The 26001-nt window shown below is 34.7% G+C and overlaps 1 protein-coding gene across 2 annotated transcripts in view; it reads right to left on the bottom strand.

Moving 5' to 3' along the window:
- LOC148951575 (retinol dehydrogenase 11-like) overlaps window positions 1–26001 on the bottom strand; it is a 271589-nt gene that overhangs the window by 187226 nt on the left and 58362 nt on the right. The window lies entirely within an intron of this gene.

The raw sequence follows: 26001 nt of genomic DNA, 5'->3' as shown, positions 1-26001 counted from the left end.
GTACTAATTGAAACTATAAATCCCCCTCCCACCCCTTTCAAGAGAGATTCATCCAGAAATCATGTCATTATCCTTTCCCCATTTTCCTCCCTAATATCGACATCCGTGGCTGAGAAAAAATTTAAGTCCTTTGCATCGTTTTCAAATATTGACTTGTCACACATAACAGAGGATATTTGCAATGCATTACAGGATCATTTTCGGTGTTGACAAGATGCGATGGTATTTATTTTAATTTTTTTTTTTTTTAGTTCGGAAATGGGCGTACAAAATCAATTACGACACAAATCCCATTATTCCTTAAGCGAAAGCTTGTAAAGGAACAGATTGCATAACTGAATCTAAACCGAAATCACATATAACGATGATCCTAAATCTTCCTTCCATAAAATTCAAATAAAAAAACACCGGAATTAACTTCAAAGGGACCCTGACACTTCTAGGAGGGGGGGGGGCAGACCAAATCATAAATATCGCAAAGTTTTGGGAGAATCGTTTAAGGTCTACCCCCATGCGAACATACATGCACAATCCATTTTATAATTTATTTCCTTTGGAATAGCTCTGTATGTGTTTTTACAGCGACAAGGTACTGGCTTGACACTTTAAAATCTTTATATTTTCAAATAAGGTACATTTATGTATATGTCACCGTGATTGTTAAAAAATGGTGAAAGTCGAATTTCACCGGTGAATGTCAACAAACACCAAATATGCAAGTGAAAGATCAAACATTGCATTGCATTCTTGTGCATTCGGACCACTGTATATGAATAATAGATTAATATTCTAGTATATAGATTAATAGAATTAATAGATATAATATTCTTAAATTTTACTTCGTAATATGCACGTGTTCGCAAAAAAAAATCCGGCTCACCAAGTTTTTTCTGCTTTCGCAATTACCAATAATACAAATTCGCACCATTTTTCAGTGATTGAGAGATCCACACTAATCCACTAATGTCAGACTAAATGGGAGGACCTGTTTGCACGCGCCGAGAATGAAGTGCCAAAAATCATCAGCCGTGATCCTACTGTTTTATTATCTATATACAGTGATTCGGACCCTCAATGATTTATGTGGACTGTCGCAGATAAGCTCTGGTGAATGTTCAAAAGAGAGAAAAAAAAAACAATCCTTAATACCCAATTCTATGAATGTCCAAACCCAACTGTATCTGTGATAATGAAACCATCTGTGTATCTGTTTCTTCTGAACAAGTGAAGTTCCATAGTTGCCCAATTTAGCAAAACGTTGTATTTTGGTAACACCACAGATCACATTGACTCAGCCGTTTTTCGCGCATTTTCGGCGATATTTCTACAACATCAAACATTAGTGAAACATTAGAGTATCATTAGTGATAGCCTGTGCAGAAGCGAGCGGGAACAAACACAAGAGCCGCATCGGTACGGGCCGGAATTTGATCCTTCAACTGCTGGGGAAGGGCAATTTGGGTACCGGCACTTCCCACAGGTTTTGTTAACTGTTTCATAGCAGATAATAGTAGTTGAATATACGATTGATTGATTCATTAACTGATTGATTCATTGAATATATAATTGATTGATTGATTGATTCACTGCCTGACATTTCGTTCCGTGACGTCATGGCATCGGATAAACTAGTCTTGAATGCAGTTCTGAACTATGCGGTTCGAGCAAGAAAGGCTGGGAACACGGACACAGATGTAGTCAAATTAGATCGCGGATTTTTTGCTGGTGAGCAAATTGCGCAAGCCAGGCGGTTAATCTGATCTGAAGCAAAAATCTTGGCCAGACCAACTGACAGACACAAGGTTTCAGACACTTTTACAGACATCCTTAAAGTAATTGATTATAGTGATAAGAATTCGGTGCCACTGCCAAAGTTTGTCATTTTCCAGCCAGATGAGGTTCCCGTTGTTCCGGGTGAAGCAAGCGTAACACTGACGAGGAAGGTAAATGAACTCTGTCTCGAGTTCAAGAGTTTTGTTTCCTCATTCGTTCAGCCAAGTTCGTCTACTTCCACGCCAGGCACTAAGGACATTGCAAAAGTAGGTGGCAAACCCTCGTATGCAGTTGTCCTCAATCTCTCAAAAACGATCGTTAATCAGGACACACGCAAGCGTTTTGTCGATAGTGTATGCCCGAACTCTGATGAGATAAATGAACTTCGTAAAACCAAGGATGACTGGAAGCTGATAGTAAGATCCAAATCGTCCACAAGAACCATCGTTGAGAAAGTGAAATCAAAGGCTCCCGACGTAACTGCAAAACAAAAAAAGCGACTCTTCATTGTGGTTCTCAAGCGTGTCCCACCTAGTATGACAGAGCAGGACATCATGAGGTTTGTTCCTCCTGAAATTAAAGTGGCTGAAATCGGTATTTATGAACGCGCGAAAGTCTTCAAGATTTACTTTGATAGTAAAAATTATCTAGATCAGTTTCTTAGCGACTCAATCAGAGTTGGCTATGAAAAGCTGCCTCCTGAACAGTTTATATTTATGCCCAAATACTTCTACTCCTACAAATGTGTTGGCATATCGCAGCTGACTGTTCTCCATCTCCCCGTTGTGAACGCTGTGGTGCCGAAGACCATACCTCAGATAAGGATCTTCCTTGTAAAAGCGATTGGTTCTGTGCATTGTACAAGAATAAACACCACACTTGTTATAGCGTGAGATGTCCAGCCAAAAACTCACCATCGAAATGAACGCTACACCCAGCAATGTCTCGCATAGTGTTGCATCGGGGAATCTGAATGGTAATTTTCTGAATCGTTCTGTGTTCTTAGAATGCCTAATGCCTGAATATGACCTGGTTTGCGTAGAAGAACATTTTGCGACTGCTCTTAGTCTGAACTTATTAGATATATCCCCAAGTCATACATTGTTCTCTGTCCCTGTGCGCCGACCCCAAACTCACTGTCGTCCTTTCAGTGGGTTGGCTAATTTTATGAAATCTCCCCTCCCGTGCTCTAGCTTTGGTTCTGGAAGCGATTTTCTTGCAGTGAGGATTAATGTGGTTTTAATTAATGTTTATCTTCCCACGGATTATCGAGAAGATAAATCAGAGAGACTGTTTGCAATAAGTGTGGCTCGGCTAGCTAAATGTCTCGAACATGTGAAAAACTGAGACTTTCTTGTGTAATAGCGGGTGATTTCAACTGTGACTTGACTAGTCGTGTGACTCTACTTTATGGTTTGCTTGACAGTGAATATATACTCGCATCAAAAAATAAGGACTTTCTTATATCCACAATAGTGGAAATACATCTAATATCGATCATGTTGTTCATACCCCGTCGGTCTCTGTTTCTGAAGTAAACGTGTCGGACTGTTTTACGTCGGATCATTTTCCACTTTTTTTGTATTTAATGTGAACGTTAGCCCTGCAAGTTCGTCTCTTAATCCGGGGGCGAAACGGTTTTATTTTACTTATGATTGGGAGTGTGCTTCTAGGGATTGTTTCCAGAGCGTTAGTGGTAGTATATTAGACAAAATTGGAGTCCCGTTTGATTTGCTTATGAACAATTCTAAATGAATCTACTTGAGTCTCGACTTCAACTCAATACGTATTGCAGTGAGCTAACTCACGCATTGCGTGTTGCTGAAAAGTCAGCTGTACCTGCTAGAAAAGGAAAGACCGACACAGAAATTCCTGGCTGGTCGTCTAATATCAGTTTCCGGAAACTTTTAATTCTGCTAAGTTGTGGCTTTCTATCTGGCGGGAAGCCGATTCACCGCGTGATGGTTGGTGAATAAGATTCGGATTCTTACGAAACGACGATTTGCATCGTGGTTCTTTCTTTGCATCGTGGTTCTTTAATTGCGGCATATTCTGAAGCATTTCTCTCGAATCCGAATAAACTTTGGTCAGCATTATCTAAGGATTCCCGCGAAGATCCACCTTTGCAAATTCCTCTACTATCATAGATTGAACATTACCAAAAATCAATTCTCGCCCCCCAGACCCACAGCTTCAGGATGGTTTTAAAACTCGTCTTGATGATTTTTTTTCGCGTGCAAGAAGTCCTGGTGTTATTTTTAAGAAGGTTATAATATATTCGGTTTTTAAAAAGCTGGAGAAAAAGAAATTGCGAGGGTTTGATCAGATTTCGGCTCAGCATTTATTTTTGTGGAGCGATTTATTTTTGAGCACCTTTTTCTACTTTTTCAAATGATTTTTAACCTAGGAATGGTACCAGATTCTTTTTGTATAGGTTCCCTGACGCCTATTTTGAAAAAGGGTAAAGCATCGTCAATGAAATGCTCTTCATACCATCCGATTGCCGTTGCAACTACTTTTTGTAAGCTTTTTGAGTTATTGATTATAGATGAGTTACAATCAAAGGGCACTGTACAGGACCACCAGTTTGGCTTTCAAACTGGCCTTGGATACGGAAATGCACTTAGTGCTCTTACTTAGGGTCTAATTAATGCAGAAAACCGTGGTGAATTCTTTGCACTAGCATCCCATGATGTCAGACGTGCTTTCGTTACGTTGATACATGAAGGTAAAATACTTGAAATGGGTCTTAGAGGTGCTGATCCTGGTTTCTTGGCACCATTGTATGATATGTATGTTAATTTAAAAGCTGAACTTTTGGTTTTTGCGGCCATCGGCGCAGGACAGATCCCATTAATTGACTGTGCCATTGAGTTGTCACCACGTGGCAACCCTATGTTGCCAGTAAAAAAAGGAGTAAGGCATGGTGCTATTACTTCACCAACTACATTTAACAATAGCATTCTTAAACCTCGGTCTAATGCCCTGACTACATGTATTCTTCTTGGGATCGATGTCTCCCTGATTGGTTAAGCGGACAACGTCTTTAATCTAAGTCGTTTTCTGCGTGGCCTGGAAGAAAATTTTCTGCAACTCCAGTGCGCGTATCATAAAATAGGCCTCCAGTTTAATGCTGACAAGTCTACTGTGTTGTTATTTAATTTAAAAGAAAGTGCGCACGGGCCAGTTCGATTAAGTAATGCCGAAGTTGAGCTAGTTAATTCTATTGAGTATCTAGGTCTCCCGTTCGGGCGTTCAGTTACTGAAATCCGTCGGCTTCTTATGGCTCACTTCCACTAACGCGCGTCGTACACCTAAAGCCGTATTGTTGCAAATAAGCGGAAATTTGATCGCCAAATTCTATCACGACTTTATAACGCTATGGTGCTCCCTCATTTGCTGTACTTGAGCCCCTGCTGGCAAATTTTTACTCTGAGAGATAGGCGAAATCTTCAAGCTAAATATTATAGGTTTGGAAAATTTTTGCTGCGGGTGCCCCCGTGGACGAGCAATCGGTACATGTCTAGGAGGTTTAATATAATTGACCGGTTTAACTAATATATATATATATTAGAAGTAAACAAATAGAGGATATAAATTTACCTGGGATTTTAAACCAGCGTGAAGTGAAACAGGCCCTTCCTAGTAATTTAAATCATAAAATAATCCGATTATAACATATAAGTTCTCAAAAACGATAGAACAAATGATTTTTAATTATAGTTTAATACTTAAGAATTTTGACACGGATAATAATTGGAAACCGGTTTGTAAGTGTGAGCAATTTTTATCATTTGTAAATCCAACTTACAAACATATTATAACAGGTGATTTAGGAACAATAAAACAAATAGATCTGAAGAGTATAATGAAAATGTGGAATAAGTTCCGTCTTTCAAATCATCTAAAACCATCGAATGTTCTTAGTGGGTTAAATAATGATCTAGATTTATTTATCGGCAATTGGTGCAAACAGGAGAAAATTAATAAAAATAGTTTTTAGAATTGGAAAAATTTAATTATTAATAGGGTTGGAAATAAGATATATAATATGAAAAATAATCGTAATAATGAGGTAATTTTTATAATACAAAGATAAAACAAGCGATTGCTAATATAAAGAAGGATTTTGTAATTGTACCTATTGATAAAGCGAATAATAATTTTGTAATAATATGTCAGAAGCTATATTGTGATGTTTTAGCAAAGGAGCTTAGTACAAAAAATACATATAAAATGGTTCAAGATGTTAATAATAGTCTATTGAATAGAATAGAGGATATGCATTTTAAAAAATTTAAAATTAATGTAATGAGAATGAAAAATATTTTCCTTTTTTATATTGGACGGCAAAATTTCATAAGAATCCCCCGAAACCACGCTTTATTGCGGGTGCAGCAAGATGCCCTACCAGAGTTGCGGCGACTGACCTGTCATGTATTTTAGGAGAAATTAAAAATAAATTTATGCCATATTCCTCGGAAATTAAAAAATTTTCGAAGTTTAATTCATATTGGAGTGTTAATAATTCAATGCAATTTATAGATTCTCTGGGTTTAGTTTCAGCCAAAAGAGTGGACTCATTTGATTTCACTACATTATGTACATATCTACCAATTAATTTAGTACTTGTAAATTTAAAAATGATTATTAAGAAAGCTTTTCTTTTGTCTAATTTGGCTTTTTAAAAAATTGATACGTATAATAAGAAGGCGACATGGACTAATTACATTAACAGTATCTCTAGTTCAAGATGTTACAGCTTAGATATGATTTATGATCTACTAAAATTTATTCTATTTAATACTTTTATAAACTTTAATGGTAATCCATTTAGATCAAAGTATTGGAATTCCTATGGGGGGTAATGCTAGTCTATTTATAGCGGACCTGTTTTTAAGCTATTTATAATATGAATTTAAGATCGATAAAAAGAACCCAAGTAATATACAATGTTTGCTATCAAATAATAAAAGATATTTAGATGATCTTCTGGTGATAAATTGTGCAGATTTTTTAGAGATTTCATATAAGATATATCCATCCGAATTAAAGCGGAAATCCAGCAATGAGAATGGCAATTATGACCATTTTCTAGATTTAAATATTAATGTTACACCTGATAATACATTAGTTTTTAAAATATATAACAAAACAGATGATTTTAATTTTGAAATAGTTAATTTCCCATTTCCTAAAAGTAACATACATTCGAATATAACATATTCATCGTATTTTTCCCAACTATTTAGATATGCAAGAATTTGTACTAATTACGTCGATTTTAAAGATAGGAGTCAAATACTTAGCAATAAGCTAATCGCAAGAGATTTTTCCACCAATAAACTTGCTTGGCAATTTAAAAAGTTTAGTTTTCAATATAATCAACTTTTAAATAAGTATAATTAAAATTATCAAGATGTTTTGAATGACATTTTGAGGTAGCTTGTGGGAAAATTATTTTTTCTCTTCCTTTTATAATTTTGGATTTTATAATTTGTTTCGACACATTTAGGTAATGATTAAAGCAAGTTGTCATTTGAAATGAGTTCGTAGAAATAGAGCGAAAGTGAAGTCTTTGGTTGATAGGTTAGGATAATGCAATTAGGGGAGGTAAACTGGCTGAAAGATATTCTTTCAGAGTTGGTATGTTGTTATTTTGATTCAGTGCTAGGTGAATGATGGTTAAGGAAGCTTGGACAATTTTTTGGGTATATTTTTGTATTGTTGGGTATTGTTTTGTTTTTAGATATTCCACAGGTGTCACTATATAGGGGTATGTCATATGTTTATGGAATGGCGCGCTCATTTTGCCTGGGTAATGAAATTTAAGCGCCGAACCCTACATAGGCAATGAGTTTCCATCTGAGGAGCCCTAATATGTGGTGATTACCTGGGGAATATTAAATTTTGGTAGACTTAAGGTGCTATGGCTTGGTTTTGGGACAATGAGTTATACTTATTAATGCTGGTTTTTCTTTATGTTGGACTTGATTTTCGGATTATCGGGTTGGATATACTGTTTTGTCCTAGGTGATTGGATGGATGAGTAAGGTCTAGACCTTGTTCAAGTGCTCATTTATCTCAGCTACTAAATTAGGAAGACAGTTTTTTTTACCAAGTAATTACCTGTAATACATTATATATATTATTTTTGTTAATAAACAAATTTACATTCATTTTTTTAAAATTTTATTCGTAGGGCACTAAAATCAATATTATACATGTATGAAAGCATGTTTTCCATTGTGAAGTTATTCAGGCGAGGATTGTCAACGTAAATGTTGAGAAACTGGTTGTAAGTACAGCCAGGACATCTGAAAACAAAATATTGTAGTGAATGAAAGCCACAGCTTTTAGTCGTTAAATCCTGCACTCTCTTCTGGTTTTAAATAATAGTATTCCCACTGGTTTCAATAAAGCTGTTGATATGCGGAGAGTAGAATGTATATTATAGGCCAAGAGGATCAAAATTTTTTACATTTTTCGCTGTTTGAAATATGCACCTGTATGCATGACCTGTCTTTACACTCGATGGACTGCTATTAACAATTACACGTACCCAACTAAATATAATTCAGTAACTGTTACATTTTTAAGTGCATCTGTACTATCAGTATCGGTAATATATTCATATCCATTGGATGAACTCCTCAATTCCTCATATGACTTTGGTGTCATCAATATGAACTGTATATAGCTTGTATAATTTGAGAGATTTTTGCTAGTGCTCACCAATGTCCCATTTATGTAGACACTGTTTTGTCGAAATAAATTATACAATATACAATTTTCATAGGATATTCCATCGGTAAAAATTGGCATTGTATTGTCAAATTTCTTGACTACCACATGTAAATCTATAAATTATGAAGACAAATCAATGAAGTAGTCTTCATTGGAATAAATTTGAAAGTGGATATTATCAGAGAGCGGTTGTTGTGGATAGACATGTTCATAGTAACCATGTTTTACACTCACATCAACATTTTCTGCATTGAATAGATTTAAAGATGAAGTTATTGGAGGATGGGAATTCCTGTGCAGTAGACATGCCATTGTTCAGTCTAGGAAAGGAAATCCTGTTTTTATCTAACAATTCTCTTCCTTTGTTTCTTCTTCTTCTTTTTCTTTGACAAGAGTGATGTCTTTCGTTTCTGACTTGAGTAAAGACCGACAAGTAATGCACTGTTTCTCGACTTTTTTAAACCTTTTCCACTTTGTCGAGCTTTTAATTCCTCGCCAAGGGTTCCTGCACCGGACCTGAGATTCTTTTAAAATCCTTGCCATAGCCCCAATCATGTAGTGTAGAGGATGCAAAATCTACCGCAGCCGGTACAATAAATTTTTTAGCCAAGGGTAGTGCAGAGCGAAACAGCTTAGCAAACCAACTACCAAGACCATACCTCGACACTGATGAACGACCTTTGTAATAGTCAATTCCATTGCTCAATTATCTTGGACTCAGAATAGCAGAATAGTCATCAATATCAGGACAAACGAATGCCATTTTTCAATTAGACATCTTGTTATTGAACGACGACGGGTAGAAAATGACATGTAATAACGGCCAAATCTTTTGTTATTGCTAAAGGCATACAGCTCTTAGTGTTAACTGACAGAGTCTCCAATAGGAATTGTTTACAGGGATATAATGCAGAGGCTTTATATTGTAATGATGAATATGATCTTGACTGGTTTTTCGTTCATGGACTCGTAGGAGGAGGACATTACTATTACCAACTCTGGATGTTTCAACGAATGAAGCGTGAAGAAATATACAATTGTTCGAGGAGAAGGCACGAGGATAGTCAGCAAAAATGAAACGAGCCATACCGCTAGTGCTTCCAGCACTTTTACCATTGATTATATTGTGTTTAAAACCGAGAACATCTCTTAGTTTATCATTGAAAATAATCTTTTCACTGGCAGTCGTTGAACTAATGTAGATCTTTCCCTCTTCAATTGATTAGTTGAATTGAAAGACTCCTTTTTTACGAGCGGAAATTCTTTATTGATAGCAAGACACAAATCATTCATACTACCAAATCCCTCGTATGGTAATGTGACAACGGAATATTCAAATGAGATTATCCTTTCAATTATCTGTTGATCGCCAACGAGTGGCCAATCATGTGGTCTAATTTGTATATCATATATGTTAACTTTTCTCAGAATGTCATATGTATTTTTGAGAATACAATAGACAAGAGCAATTTCATACTCGCCATGGAATGACTTGTTTTATTCAAATCATTGTAGAGTGGATCAGGTACATTGGACAGGAATGTCACATAGAAATCATTGGGCATTGTTAATGGGTTTAACTGCTACTCAAGAAACAAAATCAAAGTTGTATCCTAGCCAACGAATAAGCGAATGTCTCTTGCCCTTGTGTGTACGACTCTTTAAAATCTTTTCAATTTGATAGATTTCATTATTATTTTAAACTTTTTTTTAATTCATAGTCATAAAAACCACCAAGAATCTCTTCATCTTTGGTGTCTCGTAGACGATATGTTAAGAGTTTAGTGTCTAGGATTTTTGACAATTTAAAAAGTTCAGTGGACCATAAGTAATTCCTGTTTTCACGAATATTAGTTGTTCTATTAATTCGAACAGTATCACCAGCATTGAATTTTTTCTTAACAACCTTTTCACTGGAATATTGTTTAAGAAAAGTGACAAATGTAGTTTCACTGAGATGAACTTCCTGAGGGCTAATGTTGGACAGATATCGGTGGGGCCGTTGATTATAAATTTGTATGATTTTATTTAAATCTTCAAAAAACAGCAGTATTTTTCAATGTACAATATCTCAATATTAAAAGTCAAATAGTTCCTATAAATCGTTTGGTCAATGCAGTCTTTATTGGACTAAGGTTATGATAGAGCATTGTATTATATTTCAATTTTTAAATGCACAATATCTCGAAATTAAAAGTCAAATAGTTCTTATCAATTATTTGGCCAATGCAGCCTTTATTGGACTATTGCTATGATACAGCATTGTACTATATCTCAATAATACCTTTTCTACATGAGGATTAACAAATCCACTACCCTGATCAGTTTGAATTTTTTTTTAATTACCGTGTTCAAGAATACTATCTATAGCCGGAGCCACTTCAACACCTCTCTTTGTCTGCAATGGAATAGCATATGCATAGCAACTAAAGACACTGATTGCTAGTACAATATATTTGTACGTCTAGGTGTATTGTGACGTCTTTAAATCATCTAGAGTTAAAAGATCTGCTTTCATTATATGCAGTGGGAAAAAGGCTTTAATTGTTCGATAATGATTACAACGAACCCTGTGTTTTCGATGTAGAGTGTAACTTGGTTCATTTTGCAGATACTCTTTTGTACTTTTGGTGTCACCGCCAATAGCAGTGACAACTTTAGAAAGCGTTCTGGGGGAACTTAGACTGCCCAATTCACCAATATTTTCATAAACATGTTTCAAAACTTCAACGATTTTGAACGTAAATACATAGTGTAATGTCCGTTACTCTTTTGCATACTAGAGGGTGATGATGGTGGCGAAGGGTTGATATCAATAAGTCTTCGCTTTTGTCTAGCCACCGCTGTCATCAAATCAATGTTTCTACTACTACTGCTAGGTGTGCTACCATTTTCAAAGATTTATTTAAAGTCTTCCTCTTCTTTTTTTTAAATGGTGTTTAAGTTGTTAGAGGACTGGTACTATGTTCTTTTAATTTCTGTAAGATTTGCTTATTGGTAATAAGACTTTTCGGGAAGTTTAATGTATTTGAAAAGTTGTATAGATGATTATCAAATGTTAAAAGTCCTTTACGATTTGTAACCATATCATAAATTAAATCAAGTAGATTATAACTATTCGATTGAATTATAATGCGTTTTCCCATTACTATCAACTTGAACAGGATGATCTTAATGATCACTTTCCAGCATGAGATATGTTAAGACTATTTACTTTGTTCACGATATGAGTGTGGCAGTAGATTTCCAATACTTGACACTATTGAATTCAATTCCTCCGCCTTTGATTGTGTTATTGTTTTAGCAGCAGCAGAATCTTGAAGAAATGTGTCCTTTTTGGGATCAAAGATACTTATATTGACTGGTCTCTCACAATAGGGTTCATGTTTGTCCACTCGGCGAAGTGCATCTTGAAGTAAAACTAGTTTTTTATCATCGGCAATATTCTCATCATTAATTAATTTTACTTAGATTGTCCTCAAAGTGTTCCATTGGTAAAAGGGTGAGTTCTATTGGCGTCGATTTGTAGGGTTTAGCCATCTAGAAAAAACTGTTTGCAAGTCCTGCAATTATTGGCAGTAAAAGTGTAAAAAACCTACCACCCGCTTGGAGAAGACGTTTTCTTTTAAAATCATTTCCTTTCTTTTCGCAAGTCTAGACGCGTACAATTCTGGCAATTGAACATTGCCCTCGGTTGAATTTAAACAAAGTTGAGATATTAAATTAATAAATTATTTGTCAATGCCATGTTTGAGTATGGCTTTTCTTAGTGGCGGATTTGAAGTGCTTAGAACGGAAAATAAATGTCTATTTTCATGTAGTTCCTTCAGTGTCACGATTGCAACTAATAACCTTTTTTACTCTTCACCGGAAGATATGCTGTAAATTCATTGTCAAAAATAAATGTGATTACATGCAAATCCTGATTAAGATCAAACAGTATTCTGATTAAGATCCAACAGAATGTAACTACAGGGTTTATTTGTTGCCTGACTGCTGGCTGAAAGTAGAAAATTTGGAGCAACGGGATATATTTGTTTATTGAGAGTTATTAGAGAATTTGAATCACAAACAACTCTGTAAATGATGTAGTAGGTACAGTTCAAAGCAAGTGTTCAGATACGTTTGCTCTGATGAAAGAGATTGAGTAGAAATAGGTTTATGGAAATCTGTTCATGATGTGAGCGAACAGTAAACAATTATAGCATTTCCTGAGACCATTATTCAATGGATTCAGCTAAATCATCAATAATCAGCCAAGAGTTTAGTTCAATAATATTGAACACATCAAGTCTCCGTATGAATTTTACCTGCAGCAGCTCAGTATCTGATTCAGCAATAGCCTTTATTTTATAACACGACTCTTGCCAAACAATATAGAAATAGTTTATTTTTTCGGATTTTTTATAAACATTTTATTAGAATTTTTAATTTTTTTAGTTAAGTGTTCTCTTGCCAGACATTGAAGGACCACAAAGAAACGATTTGAATGATGTTTTAAATTGATAAATATTGATTGGCTTCAACAGCTAGACTACAACTAACTGTTGTCTAATGAATAAATATCTGAATGGTGTTTTAAAATGATACACAGTGATTGGCTTCAACAGCTGGACTACAACTAAACTATAGTTGTCTAATATTTCCCTATTACAGTCCTAGCATGATGTTCAAGAATAATAACAACAACAATTTAGAATCATGTTTTCTTTATTTTTATATAAAAAAACAATATTTTTGATTAGCATAAAAATAACTAATTAGCACTTTACAAATCTTTAATACACACAATAATATCAAAGAATTGGATATTAAAATAAACACTTTTTTCATTTTACTTTATTTTCAATAACAACAATAAGTACATACATAAACACTTTATTTTCAAATAAGCACAAATACATTTAAAAATGAGACTCTCCCACCCCCGGGGGTGGCCGCTGAGGTGAACAAAGGCCGGGCCGAAAAGCACGGGGAGGGGCTGCGGCGGGCGAGAGCGTAGGGTGTAAAAAAATCGAAAATATAATAGCAATAATAATAATAATAGCTCTGTCTTGCACACACATAAATTTTTATGCTACTGCTGCTGTTCAATTTTGATGGAATGTTTTAAGAAAAAGAAAAAAAAATCTTCCCACCACCCCACACCCACCTGGTAATAGTAGTAGTATTGGTGATGATTTAGGTGAATTTATCCAGACCGAGTTGTTTTCTATAGTCTATACATTCAGCTCGATGTGAAATACGGTAGTGCCCATAGGTAGTACCTTCACACCACCCTCACGTACATAGACTTTGCCCGATATGGCTGTCATTGCGTTTTTGTCTATTCTAAGTGTGCAATTCTTAAATTGTAAGGGGCAAATCGCCATGACTTTCGCTCTTGGTATTAAACTACTTTCCACACAGTTTCTATAAACACTCCTATAAAATAATTATTTTTAACGTAGTTTGTAAGCACCCCCTTGCACACTTGTTTGATATCCTTATTGTGTGTTTCCACGCGGTACACCTTCTGACCTGGAAACAAAACATTGGATATCAAGCCACTCCCCGTCTCGGACTTTAACATCAACAATAGATTTAGCATCTGGTGCTTCACTAACTCCGGATGAATGGACTCATCCCAATTGGTAAAATCCATTCGCGAGCTAATGTGCTTAGCTTACCATTTTCCCAATCATTCAGTAAGTTTTCAGTTTTAACGTTTAATAGGTGTGAATCAATCCCTCCATAGTACAGTTGAACTTCCCCCTCTCTCGGCCTTTGTAACTTACACACATTGTAAAAGAATGACAACATGAGTTTCTTGGAGATTTCTAGTATTGAACTGCCACCTACAATATATGTATTTAAAACGATATTTCTTTTTTTGTGTAGAAGGACCATATTGGAGTCTATGATAGTGAATGATGTGAAGTTGGGGTCTGCAGCGATTCGAGCATATTCTTTTGGATTGGTTACAACGTCACATCAACCTCTGTTTCGTAGGATTTCGCACATTTTACGGAAGGCTGAATTTAAAATGAGCTTATATATTTCTTTTTAGACCTTCGTTTTCGCCTGTGACCGTTTACTGACCAAAGTGTCAATAAACGTTTTCATGCATGGTTTTTGGTCAAATTGGTGGGCTCTATATATCTCTGTGATTCTGAAACTATTGGCTACCATCCATCACAATAGCACATGATGAATAATAATATTCTGTTTCGGATCAAGATTGGCAATGAGTTTAGCTTCGCAATCTAAGTTGATATTGTCACTCTGCAAGAGTGAATTCTGGAAATTTATGAAACGTACAATTGCCTTGTCACCACTAACCGTTTCAACAAACTGGTATCCATGACGTTTACAGTGTTTCTTGTGATTCTATAGCTTTAATTCAGTACAAAATCTAGATAAACATGTTGGACAATAGTAGCACACTCCGTGCCCCTTTTTACCCTCCCCCAGAACCCTACTAATATCTGTAATCGGATTAAAATGCCCAATTGAATCAGGTTCTGTAGGAGGTGGGTAAAGAAGCCATTGCCAGTGCTTCACTGACTCAATCGAGGGACGCCTCACTAGGTATATTACCCCCTTTTTATTACTGCGGTCATCCTCCTTAAATACTGTTTGAAATTGTAACACAGTAAAACCAATCTTTAAATTTTCGTTAGCCTGTTCAAAAATGTCCACTCCCTTGAGTGTTACTGGAGATTGACTTTTTAAACAACTGAAATCTACTTTAGGGAACTCTGCCCCCACTTCACCTCCATTGGCTGTCAATTTGTCAAACTTTGTCTCAGAAGCATTATATCTCAGGAGTCGGTGGGGTAAGATAAGAAATGCATACATTAAACACTGTTACCCTGTTTCGAAACAGATTTGTTGCACACCCTGACATCCTTCCAAATCTGAATTATATTTTAAAACTACACCCTCCTTCCTATGCCCACCTCTTAAAATAAAATCTTTTTTAAATTTACGTATATTTATATTTAGTTTTCAATAAATAAAATCACTACCCCACTACCCTTCTCATTATAATTATCCAATTTAGTTACAACACTATCTATCTATTCCATAAACAGACCGTCAAAATTCTCCAAATGCGGATAAAGGACTAACATTTCAGTATGTAGAGAATGTAAATGAACTTCATGGGCATTTTTATTCAAATAAAATATTTTGAGTGCTATTGAAGCTTTTATACTGTCCCGTCCACCCCATCCCTGAACTTGTCGTTCAAGAAGGGCTCGAGTCTTGCGCACATACAAATGTACAATACTTAAAGGTGTGTTATAATGTCCCCCGCTATTGATGAATTAAAAGATACCCCAAATATAGCCGTTTAAACATCTATGCTGCGCAAGACAGAGTTTGATAAATAAAATTCTGGTAATGTAATGGGTGTTGGAGAGATTTGCATATCCCTACCACTACCACTACTAACTCAATGAGAAGGTTGGTATGTGGAGTAAAATCACCTAGCTCACTCAACATATTCTCCAGTGTATCTGCACTGAGTTGGTCAGCCATAGCAAATTTATTTTCATCTTCAAATGTACTTGGCTGAGCTGGGGTGATGTTGATTAAAACAATGGGGGGGGATTTTAATTTAACTCTCTGTAAAAATTATCTAAGATTCTACAGGTGTTAGGACTCAGCTGATCGACCCAACCAAAATCGTCTTCTGACACACCTTGTTCTTCAAATGCATCAGGTTGGACAAAAATAACCTCCAAACCCTGTTGAAAGGTAATTAGGGAAATATTAAATGAACTAGTGGAAGCAGTAACCTTATTATCACTAAAATATTCTTCTAAAAATGTTACCTGTCCACTCTGGGTCATCATCGTTAATGTCAGAGGGTAAATCATCAAGATCTTCAGTACCTCAAAAACATTCCTTCGAAAATGTGCCGTACCACTCAAGGTCATTGTCGACAGATGGTGGGTCAATAAGTTGAGTATCATTAAAATCTGTCGGCGGCAAGATTAAAGCTGTATCCTCAAAGAGAATCATTGAGTTGGTAGTGGTGATGATGGTGGTGGTAAGTCCTCGATGCTAATCTACAATAGTAATAGAATTTATTTTCATCGTGTAATTGCTATTGTTTAATAAAAGTCGAAAAAAATTAGATTATTAGCGAGCTATATTTAAATATTATTTAAAAACATTTGCATACTAAAAAATGGAGGTCAGCTTCATTAAAAAATGAATATCCATTATTATATATATATATATATATATATATATATATATATATATATATATATATATATATATATATATATATATATATATATATATATATATATATACTAGTAGTTCACTGTCAACCTCCCAACCACTCTATATATCCTGAAAATTTCAATTTAATATCCCACCATGTAGGCCTAATGCTGTTACACAATATTGACAAATGTATATAGTGTATGTTCTGATTATAACCTGCTTTCCCCACACCGTAATAAACCTTTTTTTTTAACAAATACCAATTTGAATAACTTATGAGCTATGCCCAATAGGCTGTGTAGTTTATGTTATTCCCACACACACATAGTTGATGGAACTTTCAAATATTTCGAATGAAATGGACATCTCAAAATGTTTTCGAGGCTAGGGTGGCTGATTGCTATCCAATTATATTTAAAAGTGTACTAGAACATTCAATGAACTACACCACTATAGTTTCCATGATAATTCCTTCCATGCGATATGATCTGTTGGGGAAAGGATAATTAAAAAAAATATATGTATATTTGAAACATTAACGTTCTTTCCCTATTAAGCGGTACTTTTTACTATTGCGCTGTCCAATAAATTGTCCGTTTAGTCATGTTTTCAAGAAAAACCGTAAATCATCTTTATATTGAATTAGGAAAATTCCATATTAATCTTATTCAAACATTATTCAGGGAAATTTAGTTAGAAAATATAATTATAGAAAAAATAATAATAATAATCAAGAAAACGGAAGAAACGAAAAGAGAAAGTATAATTTCTACTTACGTCGTGCATTGAAGATTCATAGTGTGGAAGGTTATTGTGCCCATTATTGTCTTGTGCAGTCAGCACCGAAGCCCTGGTAAGTTCTTGTTTACTAGGCCCCGCATACATTATTACAGATGGCATTATCGGTGATGTTTCTAGTTGAGCGGAAGCTGTTAACTTTGCTTTCTATGCAAGATGTTCCTTAAATATAAGTTATATTTTTTGTTTCCAGATAATTGAATTTCAACAAGCTGGATGTCACCTTCTCCCATTTTTTTTAGCATATATGACGAAAAATGATAGATAACTCCATTTGTTTGCACTTTGTATGGGAGATCTTACACGTTACTAAGAGTACGAAAAAAGGTGCTTATTCAACTAAATGTATGTAACATTTAAAAAAAACTCAAACCATCATTTTAACATATGTTCTATAACACGTCTATGTAAATCATTTAATTACTTCAAAACTAATTTGCCTGGAGTCTGTCAAAAATCCTGAATGCGGAAGCAGTAACTACATGTCTCTCTTACATGCGAATGCTACTGACATTTAGACAAGGTAAAGCCTGGTCAGTGTTCCATTAAGAAACTTTCTATGAATAGGGGAAAATGTTTTCGCATTAGTTGGTTTTAAATTCTAAAATTACGCTAAACACAGTTTTGGACAATAACAGACTATTTTCAATAGATAACTTGAAACTAAGCCAGTAGTTTATTAAGATACTAGAGGAAAAGAGCTTAGAAAGAAGCTTGATATTTTTTTTCGCAAAATTGTCGGGTTTCTGTCTGCTTTTTATTTTGTTTTATCAATGATTTCTTTATTTTTTCATAAATTTTTGCCTATATATGGCACTTGGACTTTTGAAAATACAAGATCTATCAAAACTATTTGGACGGAGAAATATCTAAATTAATTATATACAAACTATTTAATTATAAAAGTAACTTACAGCAAAAAATTGGTTAGATCCGTTCTGACTGTCTATATTTTCAACAATTATATATTGCTCAGTCATCAAATGAATTATAACTGATACACCACTCTCATTTGTAAGTTATATTTATACACTCGAATTCATGAAACGTACATTAAAAATAGAATTTCTGCATCGTCGCACTTGCCACTACGGTATATATTATTTTTAGTGACTCCATATTTGGAGTGCCATAAGTAGATTTAACGTCACAGGCTATTTTTATTCTCACATATTTGGAGTGCCGTTCGCCTTTAAATATATGCATGGTCGTAATATACGATGGTGTTCTGGATGGATTTCAATTGTCTTCCAAATATGGACTCCCCTTCGTGGTTATATATAGCATACTACTGTCGTCGTCCATCTCTTATGCCTTCGATTACTGTTTCGGGAATCTAGTGGGAACCATTCGTTATATACGCCCAAGTCACCGGAGTTGTTGTCGTCTGATTTTACATTAGATTACTTTTGATATTTCAGGCACAATCGTGTCTATTCTATTGTCATATGGTGCATTATATGTATCTATTCGATGTGGCGGAGGCAGCACATCTCGATCATGTGAGGTTGTGCTAATTTTCTTTTTTTTTAGGTTTGAATTTTTACATACATAAAGATCAATCGGCACATTCAGGCTCTTTAAAAGATGGGTTTTAGCTAATTCAAAAGCTAGCAAGATAAGAATCCTAATAGTCTGTTGAAGCTTAAGCTAAAGAGACTTAGTTTACGTTATATATTGGCAGTATGGCAGTTGTCCGCAGCAAGAGGGCTGCGAAGGTAGCTAAACTGGTCGAACGTTCGTCTACCTGCGTGCAATGGTCGTGGAAGGAGAATTTCTTGCTCAAGATCAGATTTCACTATAACTTCAGTTTTGGTGGTAGTGAATCCATTGGCTTTATTGAGTTAAAGATCACAAATTCCAGGAAATTTTATACTATATCAAACATTTCATGGGTTTGTGATTTAAGTAGTAAAAAAAACATCAGAATAACAACAATTGCGTTTAGCTAAATTTAGCAAGCATAAAGAGTCTACACTCTTTCAAATACCGAGACTGGCGTGCCAGGACATACGCCACTATGATTCGACTTTATCTTAATCCGTTCTATCACTTCTACCTTATTTCTCTGAAAAATTCAATTTTGCGGGTAATGGGGGAAAATTGTTTTTTTACCTTGTAGCAAATTTGGAGATAAAATCATTCCTATTCTTTGGTTTTTAATATTTGAAATTATTCTACTCCTAAAATTAAAGTAAGGAAAAGTTAATATTCGTATATTTCATCCTTAGGATTGTCGTATGTGCAACAGTGCAAAAGCGACCAAATAAATCTAAAAAAAAGTCAAAAAAGTACAATGCTTAGCAAATTTTAACAACTCAGATTTTATATTGACATATCTTGATTGTAAAACTTTACGCAGAGACTGATATTTCCCTTAAGCAGCCGAGTAATTGAATTTCTGAATTTTTGTATCTTAAGAAGTTGGATCATTGAAGATCTGATCCTCCAAACAGATAAAGTTTAATAAAAGCGTTTGAGAACAACCCATGTCTTACTGAATTTAGCGGTTAAAAATGGTCTATGCCTCTTCACCTACCACAACTTGCGAACTAGAGGCTGGAAAAATTACAAATTTATTTTCAGGATTTTTGTCTGTTTCTAACTTAATTCCACAAAAATATAACTCTTTTCAATTTTATTATACTGCCAGCCTTTCAGAAAATTCTTTATCCAAGTTCTTATAATCTTCAAAATTGGAATCATGTAACATTGCATTTTTGACAGCCAGACTAAATGGAACGCCAAAATTTAAAATTGAAAGATTTGAAGATGAGTCTTATATTATTGACTTGCCAAAATTACATTTGGGATTTGTTTCCAATGTTCGAAGTCGACTACAAAATAAAGCTGCTCAAGGACCATAAAGATGTCTAAATATTCATAACATAGCCGAATAAATTTCACCAAAGACAAAAACATTTTTGTTCAATGTCACATGTGACAGAGACTATAATCGAAATGGCCGAAACTAGAAAATTATTTTCTAAGTCTCAAGGCATAGTATTCCAAGCTTCTTCGCTTTTGAAAACTGGTAACTGCATGTGTACAACCTACGCTTATATCCAAATGAGAAAAAAATGTTGCCATATTAAAAGCATCCTGAAATCAGAATAGGTAAAACTCAAAAATTAGTTTGGGGCGTTTCAAAATGCGAAATCTAAAAGCGCCAAAACTACGTGAATCTGACATGGATATTTTTTTTTCTCCAAACACCCCTGTTAGCTTAAGTTGTATTCGTCCTAATATGCTCATTAATACCCTAAGTTCGCCCAAATGAAAAGCCTTGTCTTAACATCACCTTACACAACAATGCACTAAGTGATACGACAAGGTTTTTCATTTCGTTTTTTTTAATTTTAAAGCAAACACAAACATTCAAATTTTTTAAACATACCACATATTAAGTGAACTATTAGCTCCACTACGCTAATATTGAAAATATCCCAGCATACTGAGAAAATCTCTCTAACCAAAAGTCAGCCTAAGAGTTAATGTGTTTTCCCATCCAGGGTGGCACCAAAGTTACAATAATACAGCAAAGTATTTTTATTCCTCTGTCCCCTGTTAACCTTAAACTTCCTCCCCCTCCCCCATTAGGCAACTGTCTAACACCCTAAATTCACCCATATGAATAAATGTATTTACATCATCTTACACATACATACCATCACAATAGCCTAAATAATTTGACAAGGATTTTTTATTTTCACTTTTTAAACATTAATATATAGATTAACATTTCATCTTTTTGTAAACATAGAAAAAATTATCAAGGGAGCTAGTATGTAGGCCAATTAATCTTTCATTAAAAACTTACCAGCATAATGAGAAAATCTTTCAGACCTAAAAGTCAGCTTAAAAGTTACTGGGGCAGCCCTCCATGGTGGCAACAGAATTACGAAAATTCGGCAAACACATTTTTGCTTCACAGTTTTACTGCTTACTTCAATTCCCTTCATCCCAATTTACTCTTTAATAACCTAAATTAACCCAAGGGAATAGTCGCCTTTACATTATCTTACACAAAAGAACACTAAACAATTAGAACACTGTTTTTAATTTCCACTTATGAACGTAAAGATATACATTTGATCTTTTCGTCAATATAACAAAACATATCAAGTGACCTAGTAAGTAAAACATATCAGTAACAAAACATATAAAGTGATATAGTAAGGGGAACATATCAGTAACAAAACATATCAAGTGACCTAGTAAGTAAAACATATCAGTAAAAAAACATATCAAGTGACCTAGTAAGTAGAACATATCAGTAACAAAACATACCAAGTTACCTAGTAAGTAAAACATCAGTAACAAAACATATCAAGTGACCTAGTAAGTAAAACATATCAATAACAAAACATATCAAGTGACCTAGTAAGTAACCTAGTAAATCTTTGATTAAAAATAATAGAGCATACTGAGAAAATATTTCAGACCTAAAAGTCAGCCTAAAAGTCGCTGTGACAGCATTTCCACGGTGGCACCAAAATTACGAAAATTATGCGAAAATATTTTTGCTTTACAATCTCCCTTTTTACTATGAACTTCCTTCGTGCCAATATACTATCTAATAACCTAAAATTCATCCAAATAAAAAAAAACGTCTTTGCATCATCTTACACAAATAAACACTAAATAATTAGACAGGTTTTTGTTTTCCAGTTATAAACTTTAATGTAAAGATAAACACCTCATCTTTTTGTAAATATAGAAAAACATATCAAGTGAACTAGTATGTAGCCCCATAAATCTTTCATTGAAAGTATTCAACATACTTAAAGAACTTCTCAAATCTAAAGGTCACTGTGGCAGCCTCTCCACGGTGGCAAAAAATTCAACAAAGATACTTTGTTGCTGAAAATCTCACAGTCCTATTCTTTTCACCTCAATTTACCCAGTGATTCCCTAAATTCATTCAAACAAAAAACTGGGCTTTCAGTCTTCTTATTAAATAAAAAAAACAAGTTTTTTTTAACCGAAAGTGAGGAGCGACATTAAAACTTAAAACGAACAGAAATTATTCCGTATATGAAAGGGACCGTCCCCTTCTCAACGCCTCGCTCTTTAAGCTAAATTTGTTTATTCTTTAAAAAAATAGAGTTGTGAGAAAGAGTCAAACTTTAGCGTAAAGAGCGAGGCGTTGAGGAGGGGACAGCCCCTTTCATATACGGAATAATCGCTGTTCGTTTTAAGTTTTAGTGCCGCTCCTTACTTTCAGTTAATAAAACTTGTTTTTTTTTCTGAACATTTTTCAATTAAAGCAGGTTTTGATTTTGGCTCACTGTACATGAATAATTAGAACGAAATTTGCATATTAATTTTAAGTTTGTTTTTTTTGGCTAAATGGCTTTTTTGAGAATTTGATCGGACGATTTTGAGAGACAGGGGGTAGAGGAGGGGGCCTAGTTTCCCTCCAATTTTTTAATTACTTAAAAAGGGCACTAGAACTTTTTAATTTATTTACGAGCGTTTTTATTAGTAACAAATATACGTATCTTACGTATTAACTTGCGTAACGAACTTAAGTATTCGTATGTTTTTATTACGTATATTAGGGGGTTCACTCCCTAGTCAATACCACGCTCTTTACGCTAAAGTTTGGAATTTGTTCCAATTCTGTAAGAATGACCCTTTAATCCCAAAGGCCGTTTAATTAGAATAAATACCTCTTGTGAAAGTACTAAAAAAAAATTTAGCGTAAAGGGCGAGGTATTGACTAGGGGGCGAACCCCCTCAAATATGGAATAATTTCTGTTCGCTTTAAGTTTTGATGTTGCTCCTTACTTTCAGCTGAAAAAACTTGTTTTTTTTTATTAAATTTCTGATCGTTTTTTAAGTAATGATGGGAAATCCGGCGCTTCCTTCATCGCAATGTCCTTTCCCCCATGAAAACTTCCTCCAAGGAAAGATTATCCCACGTGACCCCGAAACCCCCCCCCCCCAATAAAAGAAAATTTTCACCACCACCCCCCCCTGAAAACGTCTGTATACTTTCCAATAACCAATACTATATGTTAAAATTGGGCACAGTTCTTAAGTTGCAGCCCTTCCCCCGGGGACTGTGGGGGATCATCCTCAAAGACATAGTTATTATAATTTTCGACCATGCTGAACAAAATTGCTATCTCAGAATTTTGATCAGGCGAGTTTGGGGAAAAAGGGCGCCGGGAGGGGGCCAATTTGCCCCCCAATCTTTTTGGTCACTTAAAAGGGGCACTAGAGCTTTTAATTTCTATTCAAATGAGTCCTCTCACGATATTCTAGGACCATTGGTCCGATACGATCATCCATGGGGAAAAAACAACAAACAAACAAATAAACACGCACCCGTGATCTTATTCTGGCAAAAAATACAAAATTGCACATTTTTGCAGATAGGAGCTTGAAACCTCTACAGTAGGGTTCTCTGATAAGCTGAATCTGATGGTGTGATTTTCATTAAGATTCTATGACTTAGGGGATGTTTCCCCTTTTTTCAAAAATAAGGCAAATTTCTAAGGCTCCCAACTTTTGATGGGTAGGACTAAATTTAATGAAACTTATATATTTAAGATCAGCATAAAAATCCAATTTTTTCGATGTATCTATTGGTATCAAAATATTTTTTTTAGAGTTTCGGTTACTATTGAGCCGGGTCACTTCTTACTTACATTTTGTTGCCACGAACTGTTTGATACAACGATACATTTAGCAGTCAGACAAAGACTTTCATTTATATCTTTGAGATTTAAATTTGAAAATAAAAATTCATCTTTTTGCAAAACATTTTAAAACATTAAAGTCATGATTTTAAGACTATTCGGTGAAAAATTTGTCGTTTCTAGTTTTAATGAAAAATGCGTTTACCCTATTTGAATAACTTTCAAATTTGCACAGGATACGTGTGTTTTTCGTAAGGCAGCACCTTGAAAGACAAGCCATACCTATAGAAAGCATGTTTGGGCATTTGCCCACCCTAGATTTGCCCGTCTCCCGCTTTAAATTATGAGAATAACCATTTTTTTAATAAAAACACTTTTTTTTGGTATTTCTGTTGAAATAATTAAAAAAAAGAACAAAACTACCACCCTCCATATTTTGAAATACATTTTGATGCCCACCCTTACAATTTCGTTAATGGACGCCAGTGTATATAGTATAATGCCTTTAGATCTGGCATTGTCTTTTACAAAACAATGTTGCCCAAATAGGCAAGCGTTATTTGCATGCTCTTATGTATAGTATTTTAACAGAAAAAGACACCCATACCTAAATTCGAAAAGAAGAATTTAGAGAAACCAAAGCTTTTCTCTCTGAGTTTCATTTGTCAGAAACCAAAGGGATTTACCAGTTTCCAGGAACCCGGTACTGGGTATCCGAAACCAGAAACCGGGTTTCCCGGTTTCTGGAAAAGTATGAAGGGAGCGATTGGGACAAGGACTTATGCACGAGGAGTTATAAAAACAACTTTTTTTGGTATATTCATTTATAAATGTCTTATTTTTGGTATTTAAATGAAAAAACTGAAAAAAAGGGAATTACCCAGCCCCTATTTTGAAACAAATTTTGCCTCCCCCCCCCCCTCTCACCCTTATATTTTTTTTGAATGGACCATCACCGTATATACTATAGTGTCTTTAGATTTGACATAGTGTTTTATAGAACAATGTTGCCCAAATAGAAGCTTTTTACTGCAAGAAAATGTCTTTCGATTTTACATTGTCTTGGAAACATATAAAAAAAAAAAAATAATAAGTTCTGCTATTATAACAATTCGTGGTAACGAGGTGTAACTACAAAAATTTACTGTCGATAGTTACGAGCCTGGGGAAATTTACTTCATTTTAAAAGGGGGTGAACGACCTTTAAAGGAATAAATAAACAAAACAAGTTTTTTCAACAGAAAGTAAGGAGCAACATTAAAAATTAAAGCGAACAGAAATTATTACTTATACGACGGGGGTCACCCCCTCGTCAATACCTCACTCCTTACACTAAAGTTTGAATTCGTCCCAATTTTTTTAGAATGACTCCTGAATCGCAAAGGCCGTTTAATTAGAATAAAAAGCTCTTTTGAAAGTACTAAAAAAAACTTTTTGACAAGAATCTTTGTTGACAGAAACTAACATCCAGCTTACTTTCAGTTAAAAAAAATAGTTTTTTTTATTTATTTTCTGAACGCTTTTAACTAATGCAGGTTCGAATTTGGCTCACCGTACATGACAAATTAAAAAAAAATTTACAAATTAATTTTGGAAGATTTATTCCTTATATGAAGGTTTGCCCCCTCCTTATTACTTTACTCTTTAGGCTAAAGCTGTTAGCACTTTTAAGAAAGCTTCCTATTTTAATTAAAAAGCCCCCGTGTTTCAGTAAACGCTCTTAAACAATTGGGACAAACAGTAGTAGTAAGGGCCCTATTCGTTTAAAATCCACATTAAAATCCACATTGAATTACACGTTGATATGTGT

The sequence above is a fragment of the Artemia sp. Qi Xiang Cuo genome, chromosome 6 (assembly GCF_049724085.1).
Source record: "Artemia sp. Qi Xiang Cuo chromosome 6, ASM4972408v1, whole genome shotgun sequence".
In the NCBI taxonomy this organism is placed as follows: Eukaryota; Metazoa; Arthropoda; class Branchiopoda; order Anostraca; family Artemiidae; genus Artemia; species Artemia sp. Qi Xiang Cuo.
Note: the sequence above shows the minus strand (reverse complement) of the source record. Positions and strands in the feature narration are given on the sequence as shown.